At 41.4% G+C, this 24,918-nt stretch overlaps 1 long non-coding RNA gene across 3 annotated transcripts in view; it reads left to right on the top strand.

Moving 5' to 3' along the window:
* The first annotated feature begins 3,382 nt into the window (after positions 1 to 3,382).
* Positions 3,383 to 24,918, top strand: part of LOC310686249 — a 65,857-nt gene continuing 44,321 nt past the window's right edge. For 2 of the 3 annotated variants that reach the window (XR_014515788.1, XR_014515789.1), the window contains exons 1-3: positions 3,539 to 5,046; positions 7,630 to 7,802; positions 15,679 to 15,782. This is a non-coding gene — a long non-coding RNA (uncharacterized lncRNA). The other variant, XR_014515787.1, reaches the window with a different exon arrangement.

The following is a 24,918-nucleotide window of genomic DNA, read 5'->3' as shown; positions in this document are numbered from 1 at the left end:
TGAAATATTGTGGGTTGTTCATAGATTTAAAAACCACTCCAAAAGACTTGTCACGTACTCCATTCTACTCTATTTTTCTTCTTTCTTCTCCTTTAAAGCATCATATACTCGTCAATATTTTACACTTGTTTTATATTGAAAGGATCAAGGGGTTCATGTTGAACTATGGAATTTGATTACTTGTTCTGTCTTCGGAATTTTTTAAAAGCATGAAATCACTACAGACTAGAAACTGTGGGGTTGTTTCTATGCAGATTTAGAAATGAACACATTTTGTTCTATCATAATATCTCCCCCCACAAATTCTAAAATTTCAGAATTTTACATTTGTGGTAATGGGTGCTGTAGCCAGACTCAAGTAAGGCAGGCAATACTGTGCCACCCAAAAGGTGATGTGTGTGTGTAGCTGTGCCACAGCCACAGCTTGTCTTGTGGCATCCCATAACATAGTTGCTAAGCGGCTGAAAAGCATTCTCCCAATGATCCTCTCAGGACTTTGTCCTGATGGTAGGATTGGAACCACTGTAACAGATTGCCCTCAATTCCCATTTTCTGGATCAGATCCAGGAGGACACCATGGTCAATGGTATCAAAAGGCAATGAACTATCAGGAAGCAGTGGTAAGGTCACACTCCCCCTGCCCACTCTCTGCAAATGTCATCCATTGGGGTGACCAAGACTGGCTCATTCCCATGCCCAGGCATGGACCTGGATTGGAATGGATCTACAGAGAGTTGACTGCAGATGATATACTTGTGGGAGTCATTGCTAATTCTCAGCTTTTAGAAAAATTCGCTAGCTGCTTGGCTGCTGTGCTAAACATACTGCAAGTATAACATTATTTACATTTTTTTATTTCTACTAGTTAATATCCTGCTGACTAATCCAGAGGGTTCTCACAGTGGCTTACAAATAGAATAAAAAAAACCCCACATATAAAACAAATTAAAACAGCAGTCATAAAACACTAAAGCAGCATAAATATAAATCCAACCAAAGTCAATAAAACCTGACTCAAACTCAGCAGCGCAAAAACCTTCCTGAATAAAATAGAACCCCCCACCACCACACACACTATCATGATTATTTGATGCTCGAGCTCTGGACTCATGATCATTTTTTTTATTTTTTATTTTTAAGCAGGCACTGTTCAAACTGTTAAATATTGTACTGGGAATAATGTTAGTGCTTGCAATAAAATAAATAAATTGTATTGTAATTACTTTCATGACATGGTGCTGCAGAGTCATGGTGGGAAAATGCCGCATCATGATGTGCAGCTGCAAAGCATCACAGCTGGGGCTGAATCTTATCGGCGCTTGTTAGTGTTTTGTAAGCAATTAAAATAACAACCAGTAGTCTTAATAAAATGGTTATCTCCAACGTACTGTTCACACTGTTTTAGAGCATTTTCTATTCATATTTGGCAATAGCCTTGGAATCACAGTTCAATCAGACAACTGCTGTACACCATTGTTTCTTGGAGACGGATGGTGTAAACAGGAATCAACAGAGCCATTAATGCACAATGGTGATAATAATTCTTAGTTTTTATGTATATAATGTTAGCATGATCAGAGTGCAACACAACATATTTGTGTTTAAATGTTTAAAAAACATTTACAGTGGTACCTCGGGTTACAGATGCTTCAGGTTACAGATGCTTCAGGTTACAGATGCTTCAGGTTACAGACGCTTCAGGTTACAGGCTCCGCTAACCTAGAAGTAGTACCTCGGGTTAAGAACTTTGCTTCAGGATGAGAACAGAAATTGCGCGGCGGCAGCGAGTGGCCCCATTAGCTAAAGTGGTACCTCAGGTTAAGAACAGTTTCAGGTTAAGAACGGACCTCCAGCACGAATTAAGTTCTTAACCCGAGGTACCGCTGTATATATATTTCTGAAACAAAAAATATTACAGCATATACCAGCAGCAGCTCTAAAAGCTGTCCAAAGCCATAATGTACAGTGACCAGTGGTAACACATCTTACAGCAGCCTTTCTTATATTAGTATTGTACCAGCCTGTAGTACGTCACCATTCACAACAGATGGTGGATTGTTTTCCAACTGTAATTTTGCTCTGTTTTCCCCACACAATTCATGTACTTCTATTTATGACTTATTATTATTATTTGTTGAATTTACATACCACCCTACTTTTAACCATCGTGTAACAGAAAGAAACACAGGAGACTTGCCATACAACATTGTAGTTCATCCTCACTCCCAAACAGGAGTACCCTTATCCAGCTATACCGTTCTTCAGGATCCTATAAGTTGTAAGAACTCAAGAAGACTGGGTTTTACCTTATTACAGACTTCCCCGCTATAGTGAGGTGCATTTCTATTAAAATTACAGCAATTATTCCTAATATATGCACACATATACACAACATGAAAAATTTGTGCAAATTAGCAGTATATTGCACCTGCCTTTTTTGGTGATGCAGACATGGCTACTTTATTCATCATACAGTCGCCTTCACGAGTTACCCACATCAAGGGCAGATGTGCAGAACAAGGAGCAGGCCTGACCCCATTTCTTGTTCTACACATGACTGTCCTCCAAGTGCACAAGATATGAAGGGAGATATTGTCATGCAGCCATTAAAGGTGCTAAAAACCGGGCCAGGAAAAGGTATCAACACTTGTCAGTCCTGACTTAATAATAATGTTTGAGTCAGGCGGCATAATATTTCCACACACACATCCCAAATTATTATAGACACACAGTGCTAATATCCATTATATAATCAGTTAATTAAATAGGATGGAGGATGAAACCTGGGCTTTAGATCCCTGCCCCCTGTGTAGCCCCCTACCAAAATACCAGAATTTATAGCAATTTGTCATTCTGAACTCATACACTTAAATGGAGCTGTCGTACAAAGAAGAAAAGGCACAATTCAAAGAGCAGGCCCTTCCTTTCCTCAAGATTCCGGCTATTTTAGAACAACAACAACAACAACAACAACAACAACAACTAATAATAATAATAATAATAATAATAATAATAAATTTATATCCCGCCCATCTGGCTGAGTTTCCCCAGCCACTCTGGGCGGCTTACAACATATAAAACAACAAAACATCGAACATTAAAAAACAAGATATCCTATACAAGCAACAAACAAACCAATAAATCAATAAAAACCAATAGCAATAATATTATTTTAGCCGGAGCCAAAAGATTTCTCCTCAGAGAGCAGAATGCTAGAGTGAGCTAAGGCCATTTTGCTGCTTCAGGTTTGACCTAAGATGATTATATCTGAAGACAACCACCAAATTGATTCCTAAGACGAGAATGTTAGTATTTGAATATGGTTAATATGTGAATTGAGCCTGAAGAGGTAAAGCCCAGTTGGGGACTGTTGCAATTTAATGAGAAACAATTGTGTTGCGATATTTGTTATATAAAAAAGATGCAATTGTAATTTGGGAAGTGGTGTATGTGTTGTGAATCCATCTTGAAAACACTGGCTGTGCTAGCTAGAACAGAGACACTTCCTCTCAGAGGGCAGCCCACAATATTGGTATGTGGCTTTTTAAATATGCCTCACATAGTGTTGTTACAGGGCCAAACTGTAAAAAACCACTTACGACATAGAATTTAGCTATGTATCTTTTTTATTTTTATGTGTTTGTGTGTGGTGTTTTTACTGAGAAGGCAGCACACAGAGCAGGGACACTTATCACCACATACTAAGTCCTAGGCCTCTTCTGTACTATACATTTAAGGGAATATTATAGCACTTTTAACAATCATGGCTTCCTACAAAGAATCCTGTGGTTTATTAAGGGTGCTGAGAGTTGTTAGGAGACCGTTTTTCCCCTCACAAAGCAACCTTTGCCAGAGTGCTTTAACAATCAACCCCTCTTCACTGGGAACTCTGGAAATTTTAGCTCTGAGACTGGGATAGAGGTCTCCTAACAACTTCCAGCACCTTTAACTAACTACAGTTCAAAGGATTCTTTGGGAGAAGCCATGACTGTTCAAAGTGCCCTTCCTCTTGGATTCTGCAGAGGAGCAGCAGCTGCAGACTGAGAACTGCCATTTTGATATGCTGGAATTGTGGGCCAGCAGGAATTTGGCCCATCAATTTATTATCTGCCCTTTACCATAAGCAGTGTTAGAAACTGAGATATGAAAGCTAGGAGCTAAATGGCACCTTAAACCTAGGTTATGGGAGCAACAAGAGAATGTCTAGGCATGCTTTTTTATAACAAGAATACAAAGCTGAAAATGAATGAACTGTAGCCCAAATATTATGTTCATTTTTCCCATGGTCTAGTCCTTCCTATGCCCAGCCCCCTAATATTCTTAAGAGGGCCTCTTCTCCTGTCTTCAGAGAGTGGCTGGAAGTGGGGAGGCAGAAAAGGGTCCTCCTTTCCTTCTACTCTGCAGTTTTAATCTGAAATCTCAGGCGCCCAGTGCTTAGAAACTGCTCACGCTAATGAAATTTCCTGTCGCAAAATGCACCTAGAACAATGGGAGTTGACCATACAGTCCCACTGACCATAAGGTCCCAGGGCAGATTACAGCAATAAAATATACAATTATAAACTAAATAAAACAGTTACAACTGCAAAATAAGGAAAGGGTAAAAACTATTGTTACAAGGTGCACCTTATGGCGGCCTGATCCCTCTAATATAGTTGTCAGAGAACCGCTATTATTGTTGAATGGTCACCATCTGTTCTGCTGATGGCATGTTAACATTAAGGAGTAAGAAATTGCAAAGTGGGCATATGCTGTACCTAAAACTGAGCTTGTTCCCCTTCAAATGAGAGACCTTCTATAAAACCTAACATTTGGAATGGGGAAAAACTATTCTAAAGTTAGAATGCAATAGATAAAACCTTTCTTTGTATGCAGATTTTTTTTTTTTTATAAAAAAAACCTTTCTGCTGCCCCCACTCCTCTTTGAGTAAGCTGTTAAAGTGAATGGAAATAACTTTAGCAATGTACCAGGAACCATCACTTGCAGAAAGTCTGCAGGGAGAGGCCTGCATTATCAGCTGCATTGTGAAGAAAGCAGACTTGTAGGTAAGCAGCCATTAAAGTATCCTTCTTTTGGCAATTGCTGCAAATTCTTTCAGAATAAAATATGGGAACAAAAGCGCCCTTTCAAAAGCTCTGGTGCTCTTTTAGTTCCACAAAAGAGCCAGCATGGTGGTGTTCTGCACCAATTGAGCATTATGTTATTTCTTAGATGCCTCCCCCCTTCTCTGTATTTTGAACATTTTAAATGTTCCCTTTAGGGAACTGTTAGCAACTGTTCAAGCCTGTTCATCTATTATCGTGCATTGATTGGTTATACCTATGTAGAATATCTAATCCTATTTAGACCAGATCTTGGAGACCTCTCACTGGCATTGTTTCTCTGCCACTCTGAGTGGCAACCTGGAGGGCCTGGCCTTGCATTGACTTTTTGCCACCTCTTTCATCTCAGCTAGATTCAACCATCTATTTAAGCCTTTTTAAAACTAACCATTTGATTACCTGCATTTAGAAGCTGCTTGCTGCTCAAGTTATCAATAGAGTTGATTTACATGAAAATATGGATTGGATGTGAGTTTTAGCTAAATGTGCAGACATACAGCCTAATGTGTGTTGAGGCGAGAACAGGTGCAGTGATTTAGCGCAGTGGAGACTCTGAAAGCCAGGGGTAAATGCACTCTCTCTTTAGATTCTCTCCAGGCTGCACCTCTCCATTGTCCTGCTCTGAGCTCTGCTTGGATGATTTTGCCAGGCTGACATGTTTCTTCGAACTGTGATATGCCTCTTGCTTTCTTGGACAGGGGGATAGATTTGTGCGTGCGTTATTGTGTGTGTGTGTAGGAACATCAGCCTTCTGCTGAGAGTAGGATCTGAAGTTGGAACTTCTGAAAGAAGGTGAACAGGGCAATGTGCAGCACAGTGGAACAATTGGGAGGCCATGTGATTCAGCACCCTGGCATCTGTTTCAGCGATGCAAAGCTTTTCAGGCCTGGTGGCATGCATATATCATTTCGGGGCAATGAGGCCTGGCTATGGGATAGCTACAGGGGCTTGTGTGATTGCTTGTAGATGTGAGTGGTTTGGTGGCAAGACGGCGAGGAGATGCTGACTCAGATGGCAGAAAAAGGAATTGGGTTGGGTTCTTAGTTTAAACTGGAGCAAGGGTACCTGGGTAAAAGGGTCCGGGGAGGCGGAGTTTTGTCTGAAGGCCTAGATGAGGGCTAATGGGCCATATAACTCCCCAAATGGTGTTCTGGTGGGTTTGGCCTATTTGATCCTGCGTCGTGGGGGAAATCCTTTATCTCTGGATCAAGCCTGGTGGAGTAATCAACCAGCAATCAGGTTAGTTGGTTCAGGATCCATACCCAATGCCTGTGCCAAAGCCTACTGGCATCTATAATCAATAAAGTTGTGGCCATTTTGATCCCAAGTTGTTGTGCAATGTCTTTAGTGCTGCTTTCACATCCCTTGCCCCTGATAAGCCCTGCACCTGGGTCCTCAAGGGTGCTCATGAAGGGATGTGGCCTTTGGGCAGAAAAAGAGTCCTCACCCCCATGTAGAACAATCTGAGCTCCTTAGAGGAGGACTGAGATATATAATATCTACCAGCACCAATGAGACATAGATTTAATTCCTACTCCTTCACCTCTGGATTTTACAGATGAGTGTAGTCACACAGAAAGTAAACCTGTTAGAGTAAGCTGAGCTAGAGAGCTATATTAGTAGTGAAACCTGTACCTTTTATTTTGCTATATTGCTATGCTAACCTAGTCCACACATTAAGAATGGAAGCAAGGGGTTAGAATAACTGATGACTTATAGCTTTCCTAGCTTTGATTTAATTTATTTAAGAGATTTCCTACTGCCCTGCACCATAAGGTTTCAGGTTGGATTGCAGCAATATGATTGTACAAGGGAAGGGACATTTCTCTGGGATGCAAATATGCTTGGGTAAAAAGATACGGTGAAACAGAACAACAGGTTTGTTTTAAAATGGCAGTTGTTTTGGAGCTTTCTAATGAAAGAAAGAGAAGGGAAGTATGTGAAAAATGAAACCAACCATTTTGTGTGAAAACTCTGTGGCAAGTTCAAACAAAACTGGCCTGCACAAAGGGTGGCAGGGACCTCATTAACACATTTGTCTCAGACCTCGAAAAAAAAACCCTTAAGACAGCCTTAGAACTGCTGTTCATTTTGAAATAGTCACTTACGTAACGAAAGCAAGCAGACACACACTTCATTATCTTCTTGCTGATTTGGAGCAGCAGGTGGCTTAGGCTCGCTGTGGAGTAGCAATTTTTATATTGCTCCTCAGCAAATAACTTGGCATTAAGAGTTTTATGCTGCACCGAGGAGTAACATTAGCATTAGCATTAATGAATGCTAATAGGGCACTTTGCCCTGAGAAAACTGCCTATTTGCATTCATGTAGCCAAGTACAAGGTCAGTGCACATAATGTCCAGGATTGTGACAGAAACTAGTAAATTAAAAGCTGAGCCAGAAACAGTTCTACACTTGTCTTTAAGTGCACTGCAGTCATGCAAAGTCAGAAAGAGAGAAGCGTCTAGCCCTACTTGCGGGCACAATATATACATATATATCTCTTTACCCTCCTTTTTTTCTTTTAGGTCACAGTCCTAGCGTATTGTAACATTTTGAGGTGGATTTCCTAGCTCTCCAGATGGAATTGAAATATTAGCTACCCACATTTACAGAAGTGTGAGAGACACCAGATCATATGCTCAGATCATTCAATTTCTCTTAAGGCAGAGAATACAGCCTTGGCTGCAATATCCATCAGGTATATGCACTCACCTGTGATTAACCTTACTTGGCCATTAAATGTCACAATTCTTGAGTACACATGAAGCTGAAAGAATATACATTTGTCAGTAAAAAGGTGACTGAATGAAAGACGTGAAATGACATTTTTCGTGGGGGTGGGAGTTGTATCTTGACTGTGAAGGAAAATTGCTTTTTCTGTAAATCTTAGGCCTAACGGAATAAAACACACATTTCTTTCCAGTTGGGAAGCCATTCTCATCGACATAATGAAGGCATTGTAAAGCTGTGACTTTTTGCAAACTCTGAGAGAAAACCAATCTGCAATCTTGACAGATATGATCTTTTCCAAGATGCGCTATTCATTTACAGCAGCAAGAGACCTCAGTTAATTTACGAGGGGGACAGCAGACAGTGAACTCTCCAGCTCAGCCTAGGTGGCAATGTCCCAGTCTGAATTTATGTTCTGGTTATTTTTTATTTATTTTTTTAAAAAAAAGATTTATATTAAGCTTTTCTTTCATTCCAAGAGTACATTAAAATTCTAATGGAAAGCTATTTGTATGCATTTGTTGGGTTGCTATTTATTGCCCAGCAAAGAAAAAGGAAAGGGGTTGGGGGGAAGGGAAGCTCCAAAAGTTTGCAAACAGTAAAGTTTTAAAGATGGAAACTAGTATAGAAGATGCAGGGGTAGGAAGTGAGAATCTAGCAGGAAAATATCTGCTGTGACCTGCTGAAATGGTCATCATGCTGTGAGTAATAGTTTGGAAGTGCTGTCCCCAGAGCCTGAGCAACAGTAGCCAGTGCCATTTTAGGCAGCTGCTATCAGAGTGATTTCCATTCTGCAATAAAGTGACAGAAATGGCCTAGTCTAAAGGCTCATTCACACATCAAAGTTTGTTACACACTGAGTGCAATTTCAAGGAATGACCTCCACGTGTGAACGAGTCATCACCACACATTTATTCATTACGTTTATATCCAGCCTTTCAGCCATCTGGGCATTGCACTTAATAGACCCAGATCTGCTTAGCTTCCATAAGGTTATTACATCATTTGTCTTCGCTTCAGGCCATGCCCTGGACAGTAGCACAAATAATACTTCCATATAATACTTTTCAGTGGGATCATCAAGTGGTGATAAGAAATTGTGTACCTGTGAAACAATCCTAAGTGCTAAGGAACAAAATTTCTATCTTTCCCAAACATGATTGACATATGTGTGCAACAGGAGCAGGAAACCTGATTTTAAGAAATTGTATTAAATTAAAGTAATTTGTTTTGATTTGTAATAATTTTTTTTGGGGGGGGTTAAAAAAAATCAGCAGGAATCAGGCATGTCTGGATTGTGGCCTTCACATTTTACAAGCCTCCTAGTACTCATCTTCATAGCAACTCCATTAAATTTGTGATTCTTATTTTCCCATTTGGCCCTTGGAAAATGGAAGGTTTTGTCATGTGTTATAGTTTCAAGGAATATATTGTTATGCGCTTGGTGTGGGGGAAAGTAGGCTGTATGCAAAGACCCTCCTAATCGCTGGATCCAGCAAGTGTTATATTTTAAGGCAGGCTAGCTTCCTGTTGAGGTGGTCGCCTGGGCGATGGGCCATTAAGGGAACCAAGGAAGTGGATCTGTGTGAGATGGCAAATGGAAGGACAAAAGGCCAGAGTAGAGAGCTGAGTGATGTGAGCCAGAAACTGGAAGAAAAAGCAGCAAGCTGGAAAGAGTGTCAAAGCAGCGTTTGATTTCGGCTGGGATCCAAGGCTGTGGGACCCCTGGAATCTCAGACTGCTTGAAGATTGGAGTGGTGTGCAACACTATGCTATAGATTTGCATTCTCTAGGTGTTGGCATTCAAAACTCATATGCATTGTGGTTGGTTGTGGCTTTTTATTCTTATGTATATACAGTGGTACCTCGGGTTATATACGCTTCAGATTACAGACTCCGCTAACCCAGAAATAGTGCTTCAGGTTAAGAACTTTGCTTCAGGATGAGAACAGAAATCGTGCTCCAGCGGTGCGGCAGCAGGAGGCCCCATTAGCTTAAGTGGTGCTTCAAGTTAAGAACAGTTTCAAGTTAAGAATGGACCTCCAGAACGAATTAAGTACTTAACCTGAGGTACCACTGTATAATGGAAATGGTGTTGGAAGCTGAGGTGGATATATTAGACCCTTACCTAGGTTTGTTTCCATGATGTGTACAAAGTGGGGGGAAAACAAATATACTTTAAACATTACATTTAAAGAGGTACATGTTGTAGTTAGCAACATTTTGACAAACATAATATGCACACCATTAGCTTAGGTGGTGTTTTTTTTAATGTCAGACAAATTCATAAGTTTAGGTTTTACAAAGTATATTAGCTGTGGAACCTCCATGTGCAGAGACAGTATCTCATTACCAGTTGCTTGAGACAAACAGGGACACCATTATCTCCATGCCTCCTTTGTGAGCTCCCAGTGTTGACTTTTTCTGTGGTTTTGGGAACTGATCTGGTGCTGCAGTGTCCAGGCTGCTGCTTGATTTTATGGCAAATGAAAATTCTAATTTCTGAGACACTTGAGAGCTGTGCTGTGTGAGCTTTCATGAGATTTCTGGACCTTCCTTTGTTAAAAATCTCCCTTGATTGGATAGCTCAGCATCTTTGACCAAGAAGTGATTTGACTGAGCTTGATCTGTAGATCATGTTCATGTAGAACAGGCACGTCCAACTCCCAAGAGACTGTGATCTACTTCCAGTATAAAAAAATTGGCAAGGATCTACCCATTGTCATTGGAGGGAGGAGGAGCGTGCGTGGAGTGGGTGGAAGGGGAGGATTTCTCGGAGTTGTTGAGCTTTTTGGGGGAGGATTCACCAGAGTTGTTGTTGAGCTTTTCTGTATGTACACGTACATACATGGCCGGAGGGCTTAGTGGTCTGATTCAATACAAGGCATACAAGGCAGCTTTCTCTGTTCCTATGAATTACAAATAAACATTAACAAGAACCTTAGAATGAAAATCATTCAATAAATGGGAGGGTTGTATTCAGAAATTCAGAATTTCTCACCGAGTGAGAAAATTGAATTTATTTTCATCCTTCAGTTTGGACTCCTTCAAGAATACATTTTACCCCCCCCCCCAAAAAAACCCCAAAACCAGTCACTCTAAGCTGTTAAAAAAAACTTTGTGTTTCAACATAGTAGCCCCTCTCTCTTATTCTGCTGGTCCTTTTCTTTAGAAATGACTTTTGACAAAGGGCTTAGTAACAGGAAGGTTAATTTTCTATTTGTATTCTGAACACTATTTGACAATAAAAAAAGTTAGAAAACATATATTGGAGGGGGAGGAGGCAAAAAGAATGTGTACAGTGGTACCTCAGGTTAAGTATTTAATTCGTTCTGGAGGTCTGTTCTTAACCTGAAACTGTTCTTAACCTGAAGCACCACTTTAGCTAATGGAGCCTCCTCCTGCTGCTGCTGCTGCGCCGCCGGAGCCCGATTTCTGTTCTTATCCTGAAGCAAAGTTCTTAACCTGAAGCACTATTTCTGGGTTAGCGGAGTGTGTAACCTGAAGTGTATGTAACCTGAGGTACCACTGTATATGTTCTTCAGGCAGATGTGTCTCTGTTGGCAACATGGATAAAAATCTCTCTGTTACTGCGGGGAACAGGAGATGGGAACTGGTTTATCCACTGTTGAGATGGAGAGATATAAAATATTTGATTAAAAGTATTGCTAATTATTATAGCTCTGCTATCCAACCATTTCCTTGTCAGTAATTTTGTTACACTTTAATAGTCAGTCAATGACTCTTTTCATTTGCTCTTGAGGCATTAGTGAGTCTGGCTCTGATAATGTGTTACCTAATCTTATCTATCTATCTGGGATTTTTATGAAACCTGCACATAAAACCCTGGAAAGTGCTTAACTGTGTCTCTTCATAGATTAAAGCAATGTCCTTCGTCTTTCCTGTACCAATTTAAGTCAAGTGATTGGCCTTGCTGCAATTTGAAATAGACTTCTGTGAAGTCCAGAAGTAATCCTCATGTAGGGTGTGCAAAATTGGACTTTTTGTACTTAAGGGAAGGACAAAAGACATAGGGGGGAAATCTTTTGCGTTTAGACTTCTCAACATCTGAAGAAATTACAGTATGTTTTGGAGCATTTGCCTGTTAATTTCAAAACCAGGGAACATTGGGAGGGGGTGCTTGTTCACTTTTTAAATTTGTATGTGTACCATTGTGCAAAGTATAGTAGTTAATATTGTCTCATCTGCTAGGAGGCTGTCCATAAAGACTTTTTCAAAGACAAGAGCTGGTCAAAAATGGGAAATCTTACCTTATAGGTGTGGTCTGGCGTCTATTTGGAGTGCTGTAGGCGCAACTGAAGAGGCTGTGTGTTTGTCCAATAAAGATTCTTTTCTCTCCTGTAAACCACATTTGATGTGTATGCAAACAAAAAATAGGCCCCTCTGGATTTGAAAGTTCTTTCGCAGGATAGCAGTGGGTTGTTTCCAAAGTGATACTCAGTCAGGATAATATTTTCTAGATGCAATGTGGAAAGCGTTTATTTAAGGGCTGGTGTGAAAGAATGTGTGTTTTAAACCTTTTACAAATGCTGTTAGTGCCTTCAGGATGCAGTTTGCAAATCTAAGGCTGAAATCACACATGCATTTCAGGTGGTTTAATTATCTTTCCCCACATAAGTTAATTCATCTTATCACTGTTCAAGTTATGCATCCCCCTCTTTAAATGTCACAACCCCTCCAGCTAGTGTGTTCTGGCCCGTACTGCCCTGTAACTTTTTTCAGATGCAATTCCATCGTGACCTAATGGTGACCTTACTGACAGTGTGAGAATGGATTTCTTTCTGAATTATTTGCCCACCAAGCCCACTGAAGTCACATCATCATCATCATCATCATCGTTTCTAATGAAAATGACAAAATAAGGTGAAAGACCTGTCAGTTTTACTTAATGATTTTCTTCCTTTCACCTACACTCCGTCCCAGATTCTGGCGAAATTCTTGTCATTTGGTGTCTTGTTCATTTTGAAAATTAGAGCAGTATTATGTGCCCCAGTGGTTGACCACATGAATCCCCTTCTGAAGAGGATAAAAACAACAAATCATGCTGGTGAAATAGATTAAGCTTCCTTTGACCTTGCCTCACCAGAGAGAGGACACAATGTTGATGGGGGACCTTCAATAGTTCCCAGGATTCTTTTGGGGGAAGCCATGACTGTTAAAGCAGTGTAAGAGTGCTTTAAATGTATGGTGTAGATTGTTAGTTATTGGTTTTGCTGTGACATTCTCCTGCATGTTTTCTGTTGCAGTCTGTGTGACTTCTATTTCATTCTCCTCTTTTACCCCCCACTCTTGTTTTATGCAAATTGTTTTCCATTCTGATGTGGACAGTAACTGTGAGCAGTAGGTTCTTCTCTCTCTAATTGGAAGAACTGAAAAAGAAGCAATTCTGTGAGGTGAAAAGCATGTTTTTGAAAGCTTGGTTGTTGATTCTGTTTTAGAAAGAGAGAGAATGAGTCAGGGTCACCTTTATGCTATCGCCATTGGCTTCTGCTCTGTGGAAGCATCTCTCTGCTAATGTGAATTATGCTTTCTGAGGGCCCTGGTTACTGGGAAGTATTTCCCACAGAGTAGTGCGCATAATGCTCAGTGCTTTATTTTAATTATTAAAATGCAATACTGCAAAATAATCATTACTGTATTGCTTCAGAAACACTTACCAAAGATGTGGTCCTGGCAAAGTAAGTTCCATTCACTCACTTTAATGGATGGTTGCTGTAACCGGGGGGGATGGGGGCAGTGAGAGGAAGACTGCAGTTCAGGCCAAGCTGAGCTTTTGGTGGGAGGGCACAATATTGATTTGACTATTGATTCTGCACAGAACATTTTTGCTTTCTATTTTTCAGAACAAAATCCCCACCTTCCTCTTGACAGATCAGATGTCACTTTATTTTTCTTTACTTGAAATAATACCGAATGCAGGTTGTTGACAGCTTTAAGCTTTTGCACAGTCAGCATGACAGGGAGGAATGGCATAGACATGAGCAAAAGTCAAATGGTCTCCCAGGAGCTCCAACCCATTAAAGCAATTGCTGGGAGAGAAAATGAATGCTCAAAACATCTGCAGCTTTCCTTAGCTTCAGTTTACGGTCTGGTCTAAAAGTTTTGTTTTGAACCCTTATGCTTTATTAAGTGTCCCTAACCCATGTTGGGAACTAGGTTTGAATGTGCTAAGAAAATGTTTCCTGTTGCTCCAATCGAAACTAAATTCTGTGCTCAGATCTGTACAACTTGTGCTCAGATCTGTACAAGTTGTGTCCCATCAAGTCTTGCACAGCAGTGCAGGAGCTCAGTGAACCTTCTATTTTTGCTGTCTGCCTGCAACTTAAAAAATATGGTAGGACAGTGGTACCTCGGGTTACAGACGCTTCAGGTTACAGACTCCGCTAACCCAGAAATAGTACCTTAGGTTAAGAACTTTGCTTCAGGATGTGAACAGAAATCATGCTCCAGCGGCGCAGCAGCAGCAGGAGGCCCCATTAGCTAAAGTGGTACCTCAGGTTAAGAACAGTTTCAGGTTAAGAACGGACCTCCAGAACGAATTAAGTTCTTAACCAGAGGTACCACTGTACATTTGCCACAATGTACAGCTACAGTGGTGCCCCGCAAGACGAATGCCTCGCAAGACGGAAAACTCGCTAGCCGAAAGAGTTTTCCGTTTTGGAGGTGCTTTGCAAAACGAATTTCCTATGGGCTTGCTTCGCAAGACGACAATGTCTTGCGAGTTCCTGCTGTTTTTTTTCCTCCCCCCTTTTTCTAAGCCGCTAAGCCGCTTATCAGCTGATCCGATCAGCAGATAAGCCGCTAAAAGCCGCTAATCAGCTGATCCGATCAGCAGATAAGCCGCTAAAAGCCGCTAATAGCACTAATCCGCTAATCCGTCAATGGGCTTGCTTCGCAAGACGAAAAAACCGCTAGACGAAGAGAATCACAGAACGGATTCTTTTCGTCTTGTGAGGCACCACTGTAGTAGGCTGTTTTCAGTGTGGGTTATAAGGGATCTGACTTGCATAATCATCAATTCTTCAATGACAAATCTGATGTGTGTGTCCCAGAATATGGAAAGGGGCACAATATAGCCATTGGTATGAGAATTACGGACATAGGGGGGAAGGAAATAGCCTCTGTGGCAATCTCAGAGGGAAAGGGAGATGCGCAGGGCGAGACACAGAAGGTTAGTGTCCCAAGGCCAGTGTTACCATGATGTAGAAATTTCTGTAGATCTGGGAAATGCCATTCTTCTTGAAAATTAGCTGAAATGTTAGCCTATGTGCAGAGTGCAGGATTCACTTGTCTGCAAGCAGCAGATCATAATAAAATATTATTGTGTTAAGTGTGGAACAGTGTTCTAGGTCACAATCCAGGCGTGGTCAAGATAATCTATTGCTAAATGTTTTGTATGTAAGTTTCTGTATCTAATCTTGGCATAAAATGTGGCAGAACAGCCTCAGAAATATGGAGGATGCTGCACAATTCTGTGACCCCTTTCCCAATTGCTTCCATTTGCCTTTATTTCTGCTGGTAACTTCTTTCACTCTTCAAATATGAGTCTACTCTGTACCATGTTGCTACAATCCATGGATAGTAAATTCTGAATAGGGATGTTGAGTACTGTGTGGAATAATAAATGACATCTAAAGAAATTGCACCAAATATATTGTACATGTACTTCGTTATAATATGATACTGTTCAAGTGGTTTCTGTGAACTCTCTCTTTTTCAGCACTCTTTGAATGAGCTGCTATGTTAGAAAGTAAGTGATAACCTCTTGAGCCATTTTTATTATTGACCAATATTATTTCTGATTGTTTATTTCATCTACATAGGAGCAAACTGATCTATACAATCTTCAAATGGTTAAATGAGCATACACCTTACCTTTGATGAAAGCGAATTGTGCAGCATGCCAGCTTGACAACATAATGAACAGGTAAGAAACCTGTTTGCATTATATATTTAGAATATTGTCATTGTTAGCAGACATCACTTGTGAATAATTCATCACCAATGATGAAACATATTTTGGAAGGTATTCCTGAGCAGCTACTTGTTTACTTTAAAGTAGCCTCTGCGTGGCCTTTTCTCCTAGGTTGCAACTTTTCTAAATGGGCAAAGAATGCATCTATTTAACAACTCTGTAATAGGTAGAAACCACCAGATGACTTCTCTGCATCATGGTGATATAGTGATGGGAAGAGGTTTACCTGTTGAGACCCACCTGTCATACAGCTGTTAAAGGCATGGAAAAGCCCGTGTCAGTTAAAAAGATAAGGACTGGTGCCAGTAGTTTTAAATTCACTGAACATAACATCACAGCTTCCCTCAAGATTGTGGGGGCATCCTGTTCACTGAGCACACAAAGTGCAGTCCTTCATCCACATACCTCATTTGCTGCTTTTGTAATTGTTATGTGAATAATATTTGTGTCATAATATTACAGGTTACTCCCCTGCATACCTGCAGTTTGGTGTGTTTTTTATAAAAAGAATATTTGGAATGGATTATTGTGCAAAGAATTAGAGAAGAGGAGTAGGGTTTATGCCCATAGCAATGTCTCACTAACCTATGAACCTGTATTTTTTAAAAATTAAAGAAATAGGAACATACATTTATTTGCTTCAAAAATACACTGCCCTAACAAGGTCCGCAAAGTGGTTTACATAAAAGAAGAAAATAAAGCCAAACAAAAAACTAAAACTAAAACATTAGAACCAAAATGGAACAGTTAAAATAACCTTCAGTCATATATTTAAAGGCACATGGACTGCTTTCACTGCCTGTCTAAATGCCATCAAGGATGAGCCTAGTCTCATAATGGCTCTCAGACTTTTGCTTTCAAAAATGAATTTACAGGATTTTTGCACAGAGGATAAATATTGGCTGAGGCATATGTGGACTGATCTTACCAGACATGACATGTGTTACTAGTGTGTGTCTTTTAGGCCTGCTTGATTTTTATACTATATATACACAATTGACCTCAGTACTAAACATAGATAGATCAAATTCTGTAACCTGACTTTAAATAATGAATTCATGTTTCCTATAAAAGTGATCTTACTATACCTGACCCCTGTAGGTCTTATTGGGAGATGATAAAAAAAGGAGACGAGTCTGTCATGAGTTTCAGCAGTTTTATCTCCATGTACAGTTTCCCTATTCTGATTCTGCTTGATGTGGAAGCTGAGTAACGAAATGTAATTAAACTAATCCACATAACAGAGCAGTGTCTCCTTAGCTTTGAATAAAGAGGTTGTAAAAAGGCAGCTTTAGCCTCAAGTGTTCCTGCTCTTGCCTGTAGACCACGGGCGTTTTTCAGACTTTGCCCTCCCCGCCAATCTGTGTAGGACAGAAGAACAACTGTTACACACGAAGCTTTTCCATCTGAATGAAAAGGTCTCTCTGCCACTGATGTTTGTTTTGTATTGTTTTAAAATTTATCTTCAGTTATTTTTGGAATTGTTTTAAAAATTATTTGCAGCTGTTTTTAGTTTATGTCATGCTTTAGATCAGGGCTGAGGACCCTTTCACCCTCTAGATGCTACCTGACTACAACTCCCATCTTGCCTAGCCATTGGCTATTCTGGCTGGGCTGATGGAAATTGGAATTCAACAACATCTGGAAGGCCAAAGTTTTCCCAGCCCTGCTTTAGATGTAGGTCCTTTCATGGGATGTGAAGATCTAGAGAGAAGTAAAATAAGTCCAAAAGGCATGTATGAAACCGAGAGAGAGAGAGAGAGAGAGAGAGAGAGAGAGAGAATACACTTCCCCCTCCCATCCCCGGGAAAGCAATGCACAATGTGGAACATTCAAGGACTATTTGTGTTAAACTGTATTGATTGCTTTGTGAGTAAAAATACAGTTGATGCCAGCACCCCCCTCCTTTCCTCAGCCGCACTGGATCACTCCTCCTTGGAGTGTTCCCATGACAGTCATGGTTTGTGTTTTTATTAGTTCGATTTACTCAATAAATAAATGGAAAAAATAAAACAACATGATTATCAGGGAGTGAATAGCTACAACATTTGCAGACTCCAGCAATAAGCAACCTTTAGCTTAAGTGACCACTTAAATGTAACACTGATGATATTTCCAGGACAATTTTGCCTGACCTTTGCTTAGACCTTTCTCTGCTGTAAACATTGGGTCACCAAAAAATTGCTTGTCCTTGTTCTGCTGTATATAAGCTGCCCTAGAATACTCGGCTCCTTATAGGGATGTTGATACACTTAGCAATCTTTGCTTTATGTTTATATAGTAAAACCTATTTGAAGAGCCATAGTGTGACCTGCTGCTCTCCCATGGATGGTTAACTCAATAATCTAGGTGTCTGCAATTTCACACTTAATTTTAGTTTTGACATGTGGCATATAACTCAGCACTCTTGGAGCAGAGGCCCTTCAAAACCCAGGTTTGGTTCAATTTGTTAGCTATGAAAGAGTGATCCGGAAATGGAGTTTGTCTTGTCTGCTCACAAACAACAATACTTTCCTAAAGTATTGCACATACAGTGATACCTTGGTTTGCAACCGTTTTGGATTACAACCACGGCAAACCCTGAAGTGTTTGTCCCTTTTTTTGGATTACAACCAATTTTTGGGGGGAGGCCCCATCGGCAAAAGCACACCTTGGGTTACAACCTGTTTTGGTTTCCAACCAGACCTCCGGAATGGATTATGGTTGTAAACCAAAGTATCACTGTAGTACATAGTCTAGAACCACTCTTGTTGTGAGGATTCTTGTAAAATCCAGAAACTGCAGCACCATGTCTATGCAGAAGGTCTCAGGTTCAATCCCTGGCTTTTCTGGGTAAACCCTGCCTGAAATCTTAGAGTGCTGCTGGCCAGTCAGTGTAGCGTAAATACTACGTTTGAGAGACCAATGCCCAGACTTGGTGTAAGGCAGCTTCCTATGTTCCATGTGTGAGATGAGCTTCTACTTGACTCTAGTTCTCATCTTTGGATCATGCAGTTCTAAACTCCTACTCTGTGACTCTAAGATAAGGTACTATATCCACGTGTAAGATGAAAAGTAGGAAAGTGGAATGGAGAAGCTTCCAATTGGAGGGACATCCAGCAGTTGGTTAGTTGGCCTGTCCTTCAAAGGAGGAATAAACAAACCTGTATCCTAACTGGTACTACAGCTGTGACTATGGGGACCAGCCAGTCAGATTGTTTGGCAATGAACAGGAGTCATAGGCGCCGACTCCATGGGGCTTGAGGGGGCCCGAGCCCCCTCAAAAATTCGTTTGGGGGGGCTCTGCCCCCCCAATAATCTCCGGTGCCCCTCCAGCAGAGCGCCATCGCCGCCCCTCCCCCAGCCCAAAATGCACAGGGTCGGGCTGCATGCCTCCTGCCCTCCCTCCCGAGCAAAAGCTCCACCCAATTTCCTTCGGAGCTGATTAATAGGCGCAGCACACTCTCCCCTATTCGCTCACGAGCAGGCGGCGCCACTTTATTTGCATATTCATGAGCTTATTTATTATTCATGAGCTTTCCCGGGCCCCCCCAATATTTTTTATAAGTCCGCGTCCCTGACAGGAGTAGAGTGTGCTACTGGGATTGCCTCAGTGTACCACTAATACCCATATCCAAACTGCAGCTTGGATGGTGTACCTTTTTGGAATTTGCATGTGCTGAAGCCCCTGGGGTCTGAGGGCTGCCTGAGTTCACCAAGTCTTTGAAATATATCTCCTAACAATGTGCCCCAAGAAAATGCTTATGCAGTCTCCCCATTCTTCAGTTCTGCAAATCCGTCAGTGGCCAGGGGAGGGAGCACTAAGTGTCTGCTGGTTCAGGGTAGCAGAGTGGTGGACAGACCATGCACTCTACTGCAGATAAAGCTCTGTGCTTGCATCACTAATTTGACAGAGTACCTTTTGGTGCAGGCCTCCCTCAGGTCAAAGCCCTCTTGCCTCTGTTCTAGATGGGGCCAAAGAGCCTATTAAAACTCAATGAAATAACTAATAAAAGGACAGAGCCAGGGTGACTAATTGGATTTACTGCACTTAGTTCAATTGCATTTTGTGTTTTAAATCCGAAGCTATTAAAAAATCCCTTAAACTTTCATCATTCTGCCTATCAGCTTGCTGGAAAAAGAAAAAGAAATCCTTCCTTTGAGCTTTCTGCACGCTCCTAATCAGAATGTGCCATGTGAGATGCACCCAGTTGCGTTTGAGCAGCATGCTAAAGCTGCACTTTAATCAGTGGTTGATGCTGTTTTCCCCTTTGAAGATCAGCTTTTTCTCCCACTCTGGAGGAGTCAACACAAATCAGAAACTTCACACACGATTCCACTGAGTGGCAGGAATCAAACAACCAGAGCCTGGAAAGGAGACTTAAGAGGCAGGCCTCAGTCCGAATGCCATTTGCCAAAAAGGGCGTGTGCGGAATACTCAAGTTTCAGATGCTCTTGCTTCGGGATGCAAAATGTTGTTTTCAAGTGTCGCAGAGCTGTGATGATGGCCTATTTGTTTAACAATTTTTGTGCCACTTCATCACAGCTGCCTCTAAGCAGTGCACAGGGGACCCCAATACAATAAGACTAAAAACAAGTTAAACATATAAAATCAGAATTCAGATTAAAAAGTATGCTGAAATAAAAAGTCTTCAGTGACTTCAAGATAGAGGGAGCCTCTCTGACCTCAACTGGATGGAAGTTCCACAGAATTGGACCCACAAAACTGAACACACTGCTCCTTGTGGATACGATTCATGGATATGAAACAGGAGGGAAGCACTAACAGTGACTTCCCTCAAGACCTCAGTAATTAGGCATTAAGAGATCAGGCAGTCCCTGAGGTTTCCTGGACCCAAGGTCTTAAGGGCTTTGTAACATAATACAAGAACTTTAAACCTGGCTCAGCAGTATATGGGCAGCCAGTGCAAGCTTTTGGCCGCTGGAGTGATGGTCTGTCTCCATCAACATTCTAGCTGTGGTGTTTTGCACCAGCTGGAGCCTTGGACCAGGCTCAGGGGTAGCCCTGCATAGGTCATGTTGCAATAATTGAGCCTTGAATCCCTTTGGCCAGACTATCCCTATACAAGAATGGCCATAACTGGAGTACAAGTCATAGCTAATGGAGGCTGACTGACCTTCGAAGGACAAAGATGGATCCTCTTATTTCAGAAGGAGCCCAATCCAGAACAGGCAAATGGATAATTTCCTGGACGTGGGCCCCACCAGCCCACAGTGCCTCTATCTTTCCAAGGTTTATTGGCTCTCATCCTCTGCACCTCATCTCTGCACCCAGACATCAGTCCAGACCATGCACACCCTCTCCTAACACTGATGTTATGGAGAAACAGAGCTGTATCGTCAGTGTATTTTTGACACTTTGCCCCAGTACTCTGAATGACCACATCCAATGGCTTCATATAGAAAGTGACAAGGTTTTACCCTGTGGTGCACCACAGTGCAAAGACCACGGGGCTGAAACAGTCTCCCAATGTTGTCCTTTGGACACAACTTTGTAGGCAGGGGCAGAACCATGGTAGAATATTGTTCCTGTCCCACAGAGCAGTTCATGAGGCTACTATGATCAATAGTATCAAGAGCCACTGAATTATGGTGAAATCATGGTTGCAGAATGCCTTCTGGACCTTAAAGTTCTGAGAGTCAAGAAAACAAATCTCTGGCTGGGTTTCCTGTACCTTTAAGGGGAGAAAAACTTACCAGGCCTGCATTTCCTACTTTTGCCTGATCACTTGCCTTCCTGTCCTGTGTTTGATGTGGCATGAAATCAGCCTGTCCGCTGCCAGAAGTCCAAGCTTCATTAGAAAGTGGTGTTGCTAGACGAGAAAAGCTGGGAGTGAGACAGCAGTGGACAATTTCAGACCCTTTAAGTGTCCCTATTTTCCAGGGATGTCCTTGATTTAGAGAAGCCGTCCCGGTTTCTGATTTGATCTCAGAATGTCCTGCTTTTCCTTAGGACATCCCTATTTTCATTGGGGAAATGTTGGAGGGTATGGAGTTATACAACCCCTGAGCCATCTGAAGGCAATCCTGTATAGGGAAGTTTTAAAAAAAATGTTTCATGTTTTATTATCTTTTTATATATGTTGGAAGCTGCCCAGAGTAGCTGGGGCAACCCAGTAAGATGTGTGGGGTATAAATAGTAAAATTATTATTATGGAATGGGACGTCCCTGTTTTAATTGGAGAAATGTTGGAGGGCATCTAATTTTGATCATGTCATCCTCAAAGCACTTGATTTTTTTTAGGCAAGGGAACCTGGGGCTTGTGAGGTGGATGCACTGGCTTATAAATTAAATTTTGCACTGTAGGAGCCCTGTCCTCTTTTGCATCTGGGCATCCTGACTAGGTGTGATCTCCAGTGATTTTAAAAAGTTTAAAAAACAGTTTTTTTGGGGGGCGGGGTTAGATTGAGGAGTTCGTGCTGGAAGGGAGCATACATGTATGGTTTCCCAATGGGGCAAAGAGCGGCTTGGGTGACATAATTTATTTCAGGAAAACAACAGGAGAGAAAGGGTTGTTCCCCACATGCCTCTTCCCTTTAGCTGCTTTTCACTTAAAAAACAAAAATCACCACACAGGAAATCCTGATTGCAGATCTCCCACATCACATCCAGTTGTGTCCTAAATCTCATAGCCAAAGGTGAAAGATTCCCACTTCTTTGTTTTTACAGAAACAAAACAAAAATCTTCAAGAAGGATATACAGGAGTGAGCAAGAGAAAGAAATTTGAAATGTTAGTTTGAACTCTAGTTTAGACACCAGGAAGCATTTCAGTGGAAAGGCTTCCACTCTATTGCTTACTCACGGTGCTATGACTGCTCATTCTGGTGGTTTCAGTGCACAGTTATGATTGTGTGTTACGTCTGGGTTGTGCACTTCAGGCTTGCTAGTCTGCCTTAACTGCAGCCTGTCAGCAAGGAATTTCCTTCTGTTGCTCAGTGGCTGTCACTGCTGGAGTGTTTACTTTAACCTATTTTGCTTGGTTTTGATGGTAAAAGAGCACAGGCTCCTGATAATCATTTTGAGCTCCTTCACTGTGAAAGCTAATTCAGACATCATGCCAGGTATCACAGGCAACACCTGTTTTACCTTGTGGTATGTTCTTCCTTCCTGATAATAGTCACACCTTTTCTTTTCTTTTTTACCTTATTGAGCATCTTTAGCTCTAGGTGGGACTTAGATAACTTGCAGGAGCACGTGAACTATTTCCTTCTAATTTAACAAGAAAGGGTCTTTTCCTTTATGCGTAATACTTCCTAGGAATTAGAGTCAAGGGTTAAATCAGATTTCAGCAACCTTTTTCAGCCGTCCCTCAGACCATGTGGTGGGCTGGACTATATATATATATATTTTTTGGGGGGGGGGGATGAACGAATTCATATGCCCCACAAATAACCCAGAGATGCATTTTAAATAAAAGGACACATTCTACTCATGTAAAAACACGCAGATTCCAGAACTGATTTCAGTTCATTGGCTGGATTGAGAAGGCAATTGGGCCGCATCCGGCCCCCGGGCCTTAGGTTGCCTACCCCTGGGTTAAATGAAGGGCTGGGAAGTGCATCGGTCTGGGATAGGTCTGCAGCAGTAGAGAGTGAAGTCAGCAGGTTGTCAGGTCAGATGCTGCTATCAGTGTGCTCAGCCTGGGCAGATTACCTACCTACTCCAAATGTGCTCAGAAAGGTGGCCTCTCTTTGAGTGTGCTTTGAAAGAGTTCAACCCCTTTGTTTCCTCCTGGCAAAATCAGAACAATGTTTCCAGTCCTGAAAAGGATTCTGTTTTTCTTCAGGCAACTTTCTGGCTTGTCCTGAAAAAAAAATCAAAACGATTGGTTACAGCAGTTCACTTCAAGAGCAGTAAGAAGTTCTAGAGAGGCAGCATTACCCAGGCTGCATTTCTTTTGGTGGAAAGAACACTGGAGACTTAAAATACTGCTTTATTTACAAGCAACATTCACACTCCAGTGAGGCAGGAGATCTGCTGTGCCGTATCAAGTCAATAGAGAGAGAGAGAGAGTCTTCACTCCTTTGATAACTCCTTCCTTTCTGTGTCTGTTTCAGATGTGTCTCAAATTGTTGTTTCTTCACACACATATGCCTCCTCTTAGCTGAGTAAAGGAGAACCCCCTTTCCTCAAGGTTTGATGGCTCTCATCTTTAAAACAATCAAACAATGTCTTTAGACTCTCAAGAGGACTATTTCATAACCTACTGATTAACTACCAACCAGCTAACCAATCTGGGCAATTGCTAATCTGCCTAACAAAGGAATGTCTGTCAGCTGTAACAAATGCTTAGTAGGGCCCCAGGTTGTGACCAATGGGTGGTATTTAACTAAGTCCTACTCAGAGTCCTATGTTATTTATGTTGTTAAATTTATGTCACAGTTCATGCCTGGAACCCAAGCCAGTGTGTGTGGTGCATGTCAGATAATGTTCAAGCCACCCCCCACCCCTCTGAGGGATGACTTCCCTTTGCTCAGAGTCTCAAGTATTGGAAAAGAGCAGGCCTGCTATCCTCTTGAGCCTTCAGACCATACTCTGGGTTGAAGGTCAGTATATTTTTGGGTCTGCCAACTTTAGTGCGGACTCTCACAAGCTTTTCATGTTGTTCAACAAAGGGATGAGGTTGCTTTGAAACAGATATCTGATTGAGGTTTTTGAGAATAAGCTTGGAGAAGTGTTGATTTAGGCTGCAATCCTCGATCCATGCAACTTGGTGGGAGTTTTTTTGCTGCATGGGTGTGTCTGTGATTAAATTAATTATTAACATTGGGTTTTATTTGTACCATGCTGGTCCCAGATTGTAGTATATGTTTGATTTATCTACCTGGTACAAATGTTTCCTGGAGAAGATACGCTAGAACAGCCATGTAAGTCCAGACTTGCACATATTGATTAGTAATTATCCAGAGATGCATAATAAAGTCAAGTGGGACAACTTGAATTTAATTACGTGGCACCAAGCAGGTTTGCCTAAATGAGCAGTGCACAGTAGAGAGGGTGGCTTTTGATTGTTTAATAAAACAAATTAAGAAACCTCAGAGCAGCTTATTCTTTGTATTGCTGATTTTTGTTTGTTTGGCTAACCA

Source organism: Podarcis liolepis, assembly GCF_965112155.1.
Source record: "Podarcis liolepis genome assembly, chromosome: 9".
Taxonomy (NCBI): domain Eukaryota; kingdom Metazoa; phylum Chordata; class Lepidosauria; order Squamata; family Lacertidae; genus Podarcis; species Podarcis liolepis.
Note: the sequence above shows the minus strand (reverse complement) of the source record. Positions and strands in the feature narration are given on the sequence as shown.